This window comes from Macaca nemestrina, chromosome 19 (genome assembly GCF_043159975.1).
Source record: "Macaca nemestrina isolate mMacNem1 chromosome 19, mMacNem.hap1, whole genome shotgun sequence".
Taxonomy (NCBI): Eukaryota; Metazoa; Chordata; class Mammalia; order Primates; family Cercopithecidae; genus Macaca; species Macaca nemestrina.
In genome coordinates this window covers 40,498,406-40,507,333 of record NC_092143.1, presented here as the reverse complement: position 1 = coordinate 40,507,333, position 8,928 = coordinate 40,498,406, and positions in this window count along the sequence as shown.

The following is an 8,928-nucleotide window of genomic DNA, read 5'->3' as shown; positions in this document are numbered from 1 at the left end:
GCATGCTGTCTTGTATATGGTGGGTCCTCAATAGATGTCTGTGGATTTTCTTCTAGTGCAGGAGTCCCCAACCCCTGGGCTGTAGACCAGTGCAGGTCCGTGGCCTGCTAGGAACTGGTCTGCACAGCAGAAGGTGAGTGGAGGTCAGGTGAGCATTACCGCCTGAGCCCCGCCTCCTGTCTGTTCAGTGGTGGCATTAGATTCGCATAGGAGCACAAACCCTATTGTGAACTGTGCATGGGAGGGATCTAGGTTGAGTGCTCCTTATGAGAATCTAATGCCTGGATGATCCCAGGTGGGACTATTTCATCCTGAAATCATCCCCTGCTTCCAAAAACAAAACGGTCTTCCATGAAACTGGTCCCTGGTGCCAAAAAGGTTGGGGACTGCTGTTCCATTGGATCCATTTTCTTCTCTTAGGTCATGGTAGCGGTAGCACCACATTTTGGTGAGTTTTTAATAAATGGATTCAGAGAAGACAAGGCCAGTAAATTTTTTTTAACTTCCAAACGTAAAAGTTATTTCAAGGTCAAATTCCTTAATTCCCACAGAGGGGATAATCACTTTTGTGAGATGCTGAGCAACAGTCTTAAGTTCTACTGAGCCAGGCCCAGGAGTCTAACTTTTGCGTCAGTGAAAAATTATAATTACTGAGTACGGTTCCAATGCTGTGGAAATCATGAACACCATAATTTATGCATCTGTAAAATTGCCATTTTGGGGCTTAAACCTTGGAACCAGATCTCTGGTTACAATAAAGAAGTTACTTTAAGAAGGTCTGGGATTATAGTTTTTAATTATCTTTACATATATTCCTATTTATTTCTGTGTATTTCATCTTAAATTGGAGCTTATGAACATAGATACTCTTCTAATATTTCCATTTATTTTATTTTTCTGCTCTCAAGACCATCTTGGCTGGGCATACTGGCTCACACCTATAATCCCAGAACTGGGAAGCCAAGGCAGGAAGGATCTCTTGAGCCGGGAGTTTGAGACCAGACTGGGCAATATAGTGAAACCCTGTCTCTACAAAAAATAGAAAAATTATCTGGACATGGTGGTGCAGCCTGTAGTCCCAGCTACTGGGGAGGCTGGGGTGGGAGGATCACTTGAGCTTGGGAGGTGGAGGTTGCAGTGGACTGAGATTGCACCACTGCACTCCAGCCTGAGAGACACAGCAAGATTCTGTATCAAAAACAGAACAAAACAAATCTCTCTTATCAGTTTTCATGGCTTTACTATAATTTTGATAAGAATTTTAGTTAACATCTGGATCAACATGATACATGAGGTGTTTCTCTTCTAAAGATCTTGGACAGCGTTTACATTTTTATCCTCCCCTGGAATTTAGTATTCTTTTAATTAAGTGACAAAGTACTTGATCTATGCAAAAAAAGAATTTATCAGTTCAGCTAAACCGAAAGTGTGGGACTGGATCAAACTTCAGGCACAGCTGAGTTAGAGCTCAAAAGGTAGCATAAATATTTGGTTTTCCATTATCTTTCTCTTCTGCCTCTGCCTTTCATGTGTTTCCCTTAGTCCTAGGCTTCATGTGGTATTAACAGAGTTACAACAGCTCCAGGCCCTATATCTTACATTTCCAGACAGCAGGAAAGATACTCTTTCCTGGAAGTCTGTCAGTGCCTCTCATTGGCTTTCAGTGGTTATGTGCCCATCCCTAAACCAATCAACATGGCCATTATTTACTTACAATTGGTCGGGAGGCGTGGCTCACGCCTGTAATCACAGCACTTTGGAAGGCCGAGGCGGGAGGATCACGAGGTTAGGAGATCGAGATCGAGATCATCTTGGCTAACACGGTGAAACCCCGTCTCTACTAAAAATACAAAAAATTAGCTGGACACGATGGCGGGGGCCTGTAGTCCCAGCTACTCGGAAGGCTGAGGCAGGAGAAGGGCCTGAACCCGGGAGGCGAAGCTCGCGGTGAGCGGAAATCATGCCACTGCACTCCAGCCTGAGCGACAGAGCAAGACTCTACCTGAAAAAAAAAAAAAAAAAAAAAAAATATTGGTTGGGAGGCAGGGCTAGACAGCCCTTAGCCTCAAGGGTATTTAATTTGCTCTACCAGAATCTCATGATATGATTGTATGGGTGGAGTTGATGTTGATCTTCCAGACATCACTTATGTTGAACTCTCGGGAGCAATCAACCTTGTTGACTACAATCTTATTTATTTATTGATTATTATTATGTTTTAAATAATAGGTTTATTTGACTTTTACAATGCCTCAGTCTTGTCTCCTCTTTTTCAGGTCATTATCTCCTTTCTCTGGTTATTAAATATTCCAGTCTTTCAAGGCTGAGTCCTGGGCACTCTCCTAACTGAATTCCCTCCTAGGTGATATCATTCATCCATGAGGCTTTAATGATCACCTAAAAACTAAGCATTTAAAATTTCCTGTGCAACCAGAGGAAATTCTGCACTCTATACTTCTGTCTCCAATTGCCCATTTGATTTTTCTACTTAGTTTTTTTAAAAGTCACTTCAAACTCAACATGTTCAAAACCATATCCCCAAACAAACTTGTGCTGAGTACAGTGTTTCTCCTTGCAGTGAACTGTACCACTATCTATCCAGTTCAGCAAGTCAGAAACCTAAGCCTCATTTTAAACATGTTCCAGCTTAGCTGATCTGTAAGTCCTACAAACTTTACTTTCTCAATATTTCTCAAATCCTCTGACCTCTCTCTACTTTCTTATTCTGAGCCATTATTTTCAGTCATACAACTGCCTCATCTTCAACGTGTTTCCTCCTTCTTCCAATCTATTTTCCATTTTATAGTTAGAGTGCATTTTTTCAAAATGCAAATGCAATGACTTTCCATTGGTCTTAAGATATAGAACAAGATTACTGCCATGGTCTACAAAACTTTGCTGATAGGGCTCCTTCTTACCTCATCATCACTGTAACTCTCCATATCCCATCTTTACCCTTTGTGTTCCACCATAGTGGCCTTAGTTCACTTTCTTGACACACCTTGCAGATGGAATAATGGCCCGTGCACCCCCTCCATGACAAGTGTTCATAACTTAGTCACTGAAACCTCTGAATATGTTGCCTTATATGGCAAAAGATATTTTGCAGATGTGATGAAATTAGGGACCTTGAAACAGGGAGATTATTCTGGATTAGCCAGCTGGGCCCAATGCAATCACAAGGGTCCTCAAAAGAGGAAGTCAGGAGGGTCTAAGGCAGAGAAAGTGTGTGATGACAGAAGCAGGGGGCAGATTGATGGGAGGAGGAAGCTGTGAGCCAAGGAATGTGGGAGTCCTCTAATAGCTAGAAAAGGCAAGGAAACAAATCCTCTTCTGCAGCTTCCAGAATAATGAAGCTCTGCCAACACCTTGATTTTATGACTTCAGAACTGCATATAATAAATTTGTGTTTCAAGCTACTAAGTTTGCAGTAACTTGTTACAGCAGCAATAGGAAACTAATACACAACAATTGAACTGAGTATCTTCAGCTTGCCCTTCTTACCTAAGAGTAGAGGTTGACTCTCTACTCTTCCTGCTTAAGGATGACCGGTGTGTTTTGCATCAGTGGACTCTCTTCCCTTCTGGTCCTGATTGGGCTTGGCCAAAGGGAGGCACATGTAGGATATTGGGGGATAGAAGGAAAGTGAAGTTGGGCTATTTGTTTCCCCTGCTACCATCCTGCTGGAACTCTGTGGGCTGGAAGCATACCCACTGTGAAGGCCTTGGACCTTTGAAAATGCTACTTCCTTTGCCAGGAAAGCCCATCTTCCCAAGTGTGATCTCTTTCTGAAGAATTGATCTTCAGAATTCTTAAGTAGCACTTCCCCTCAGGTAAAGTCAGGTATTCTACAACCTCTTAACACTATGTATTTATACTTCTTATTACTTATTATAATTTTAGCTCTAGAGTTGTTAATGAGAGCATTTGATTCTTGTCTATCATCTCCTCTAAAGCTGCATTATTCTATAGAGTAGCCACCAGGCACACATGGGTGCTGAGCACTTGGAATGGGGCTAACGTATTGAGGAACTGAATGTTAAATTTTACTTAATTTTTATTAATTTAAATTTAAGAACTAATAATAAAGTTTCTGGAAAACTTGTAAGCATGTTTGGAACTACTTGGGGATGTGAATCTACTTTGTGAACTGTAAAATTTATGAAATCTAGATACAGGTGAAATATTTCTGATGAAATTTAGTGTCTGAATAGACATGGGCTGTGTATTAGTAAGGGCTTTCCAGAGGGACAGAACCAATAGGATATATGTATATAGGAAAGGGAGTTTATTCAGAAGAATTGAGTCACACGATTACAAGGCGAGGTCCCGTGATAAGCTGACTGCAAGCTAGGGAAAGAGAGAGGCAAGTAGCATGTCTCAGTCCAAGTCCGAAAACCTCAAAACCAGGAAAGCTGACTGTGCAGCCTTCAGTCTGTGGCCCAAGGCCTGAGAGCCCCCAGGAGGCAGCTGATGCAGGTCCCAGAGTCCAAAGGCTGAAGAACCTAGAGTCTGATGTCCAAGGGCAGGAGGAGAGGAAGCAACCATCCAGCATGAGAAGAGAGAGCTAAAAGACTCAGCCAGCAAACCTATCCCACCTTCTTCCACCTGCTTTGTTCTGGTCATGCTGGCAGCCAATTGGATGGTGCCCACCCACATTGAGGGTGGATCTGCCTTTCCCAGTCCTCTGACTCAAATGTCAGTCTCCTCTGGCGACACCCCTACAGACACACCCAGGAACAATGCTTCCCCAGCCATCTAGGCATCCCTCAATCCAGTCAAGTTGACACCTATATTAACCATCACAAGTCTACCCCTTGTCAACATGGCACCCATACGTATATCCTTAAATTGTACTTATCTCCAATAAAGATCATAATAAGGTCATAAGTATGCCTAACATAATACAACTATCCTTTGTACAATCACTAATGCTTAAGTACTATTACATAGAATTAACACTTAAATGCTGACATGAAGTCAATAAATCTTATGTTTTATGATAAAGGAATAAGAAAGGAAATATAAAACAGATATCTGCTTAATACAGCTGTATATATGCACAAATTTACTCTTATCAAAGTAAGAAGGAAATACTCATAACAATTACAGTCTTCATTTTTATAACTAGTCACATGGTGGTAGCTGGTATTGAAAACTACCTTCTTTTACTACCCATTCTATATTTCCTTTGCCTTCAGCAAGCACCTCAGCTGGTCATGGTTTTTAACCTGGTGGAGTGACCCAAGCCTTCATTTCTGAAAGGTCTGGGCCATTTGTAGTCTTGCCAGGATTGGGTTGTTGTAGTTTCCCATTGACTTTAATTATAGGGCAGGGTGATACTAAGAGACACCCTAAGGGATCTCCTAAATTCCAGACATTCTTCCTTATCTCCATTGTGGAGTTGTCCTCTGATTTCATCCTGACAGCATGAGTCAATCACCCCAGCCAAGACTGTATAATTCTCTTCTTAACCTGTTGACTCAGAGGCATGAGGAGCCTAAAGTAGCCAGTGGCAGTGTTAACTTCCAGTTGGACAAAATTGTATTGTGTCTCCTGGTGGCAGCATTCTTCCCCTGGAACTAAGACCTCTAGGCAGCAGAACATAATGTCACAGGAACAGGAAGCAAAAATTTTGCTAGTGGGTGACTAGGGATGATGATGAGTGGTACCATTTCTACTTTCACCCCTTGGTTCCTGGACCCATGAATCCTGGCTATGGGAGAAGCAGTACCATATACTGAATACAGATTCAGAGCATATACAGCCTTCTGGAGAACTTTGCCCTGGTCCTGCAAAGTATGGTCACCCAGTTGGCATTATAATTGCAACTTCAAAAGGCCATTCTACTGTTCGATCAAGCCAGCTGCTTCAGGATGTTGGGGAATATGGTAAAACCAGTGAATGAAATGAGTGTGAGCCCATTGCTGTACTTCGTTGGCTGTGAAGTGAGTTCCTTGGTCAGAAGCAATGCTGTGTGGGATACCACGGCTGTGGGTAAGGCATCCTATGAGTCCAGGCTTAGCAGAAGCATTGTGTGCAGGAAAGGCAAATCCATATCAGAAGTAAGAATCTATTCCAATAAGGAGAAACCACTGCCCCTTCCATGATGGAAGTGGTCCAGTATAATCAACCTGCCACCAGGTAGCTGGATGATCACCCTGTGGAATGGTGCCGTATCGAGGGCTCAGTGTTGGTCTCTGCTGCTGATGATTGGGCACTCAGCAGTGGCTGTAGCCCCGTCAGCCTTGGTGAGTGTAAGTTCATGTGCTGAGCCCATACTGAGCCAATGTCAGTCACTGCCACTGTGGCCACTTTGTTTATGAGCCTATTGGGCGATAACAGGGATGGCTGGGGAAAGAGGCTGAGTGGTGTCCACAGAATGGGTCATCCTATCCACTTGATTATTAAAATCTTCCTCTGCTGAGGGCACCTTTTAGTGAACATTTATGTGTGACACAAATATCTTCAATTTTTGATCACTCAGAAAGGTCCATTAACATACCTCTTCCCCACATTTGTCATCAGTTTTCTAATCATGATCCTTCCAAGTCCCTGACAATCCAGCCAAACCATTGGCTACAGTGCCTTAATCATTATGTAAATGCACATTTGGCCATTTCTCCTTCCATGCAAAGTGCACAACCAGGTGCATTGTTAGAAGTTCTGCCCACTGGGAAGATGTCCCTTTATCACTGTCTTTCAGGGATGTTCCAGAAAGGGGCTATAGTGCTGCAGCTGTCCACTTTCAGGTGGTATCACGCAGAACCATCTGTAAACCATCTTCTCTTCTCTTCCTCTGCCAACTGATCATGGGGAACTCCCCATGAAGCCATAGGTACAGCTTGGGAGAGAGAAGGCTGGGTAGCAGGAGGGAGGACTGTGGCATTTGGGCCACTTCTTCATGTAAGTTACTTGTGCCATCAGGACCTGCTTGAGCCCATTGACATATATTCCACTTCCATTTGGTGATGGAATGCTGCTGTGCAGGCCCAACTTCATGGCTAAATGGATCAGAAAGCACCCAGGTCATGACAGGCAGCTCAGATTGCCTGATAACTTGGTGACTCATAGTCAAATGTTCAGTTCTCACCAAGGCCCAGTAGCAGGCCAAGAGCTATCTTTCAAAAGGAGACTAGTTACCTGCAAAAGATGGTAAGGCCATGCTTCAAAATCCTAGAGGCCTCTGCTGTAATTCACCTAGGAGGGCCTGCCAAAGGCTCCAGACAGCATCTCTATGTGGAGCCAGTGACACCTCAGGTACCGCTGGATCTGCTGGATCACATGGCCTAAGTGGCAGAGCAGCTTTCACAGCAGCCTGGACTTGTTGCAGAGTCTTATGCTGTCCTGGGTCCCACTCAAAATTAGCAGCCTTCTGGGTCACTCAATAAATGGGCCAAAGTAACATACCCGAATGAGGAATGTGTTGCCTTGGAAATCCAAATAGGCTCACTAGGTGTTAGTCTGTTCTCTTGCTGCTAATGAAGGCATACCCAAGGCTGGGTAATTTATAAAGGAAGAGGTTTAATTGACTCACAGTTCCACATGGCTAAGGAGGCCTCACAATCATGGTGGAAGGCAAGTGAGGAGCAAAGTCATGTCTTACAGGATGGCAGACAAGAGAATACATGCAGCGGAACTCCCATTTAGAAAATCATCAGATCTCGGCCGGGCGCGGTGGCTCAAGCCTGTAATCCCAGCACTTTGGGAGGCCGAGACGGGTGGATCACGAGGTCAGGAGATCGAGACCGTCCTGGCTAACACGGTGAGACCCCGTCTCTACTAAAAAATACAAAAAACTAGCCTGGCGAGGTGGCGGGCGCCTGTAGTCCCAGCTATTCCGGAGGCTGAGGCAGGAGAATGGCGTGAACCCGGGAGGCGGAGCTTGCAGTGAGCTGAGATCCGGCCACTGTACTCCAGCCTGGGCGACAGAGCGAGACTCCGTCTCAAAAAAAAAAATAAATAAATAAAATAAAATAAAGTTTCTAATAGCCACAAAGTAAAAAAAAAAAAAAAAAAAAAAGAAAATATTCAGATCTCATGAGACTTATTCACTACCACAAGAACAGTCCGGGAGAAGCTGCCTGCACAATTCAATTATCTATGTCTGGCCCCGCCATTGACTCATGGGGATTATTACAATTCAAGGCGAGATTTGGGTAGGGACACGGGCAAACAATATCAGGCTCTTTCTTGGTTGTAGGAAGGGCCAGATGCAACAACTTATCCTTCAGTTAGATGGAATATCTCGACGGGGCCCACACCATTGGATCCCTAGAAACTTTGAGGTAGAAGGCCCCTGAATTTTAGTCAGGTTTATTTCTCATCCCCAGACATGCAAGTGTCTCACAGTAAGTTCAGAGTACTTGCTACTTCTCACTCACTGGGTCCAATGAGCCTAATGTCTTCAATGTAATGGACCAGTGTGATATCTTGTGGAAGGGAAAAGCGATCAAGATCCTTGCAAACAAGATTATGACACAAAGCTGGAGAATTGAGATATCCCTGAGGTAGGACAGTGAAGGTGTATTGCTGGCCTTGCCAGATGAAGGCGAATTGCTGCTGGGTGGGGCTTATGGACTGGGATGGAGATAAAGGCATTTGCCAGATCAATAGCTGCATATCAGGTAACAGGAGATGTTTTAGTTTGCTCAAGCAATGAAACCACATCTAGTACAACAGCTGGAGTTACCACTTCGTTAAGCTAATGATAATCTACCATCATTCTCCAATATGTCTTCTGCACAGGCCAAATAGGAAAGCTGAATGGAGATGTGGTGGGAATCACCACCCCTGTATCTTTCAAGTCCTGGATGGTGGCAGTAATCTCTGCAATTTCTCTAGGGATGCAATATTGTTTCTTATTTACTGTTTTTATAGATATAGGCAGTTCTAATGGCTTCCATTTGGCCTTTCCCACCGTTGTAG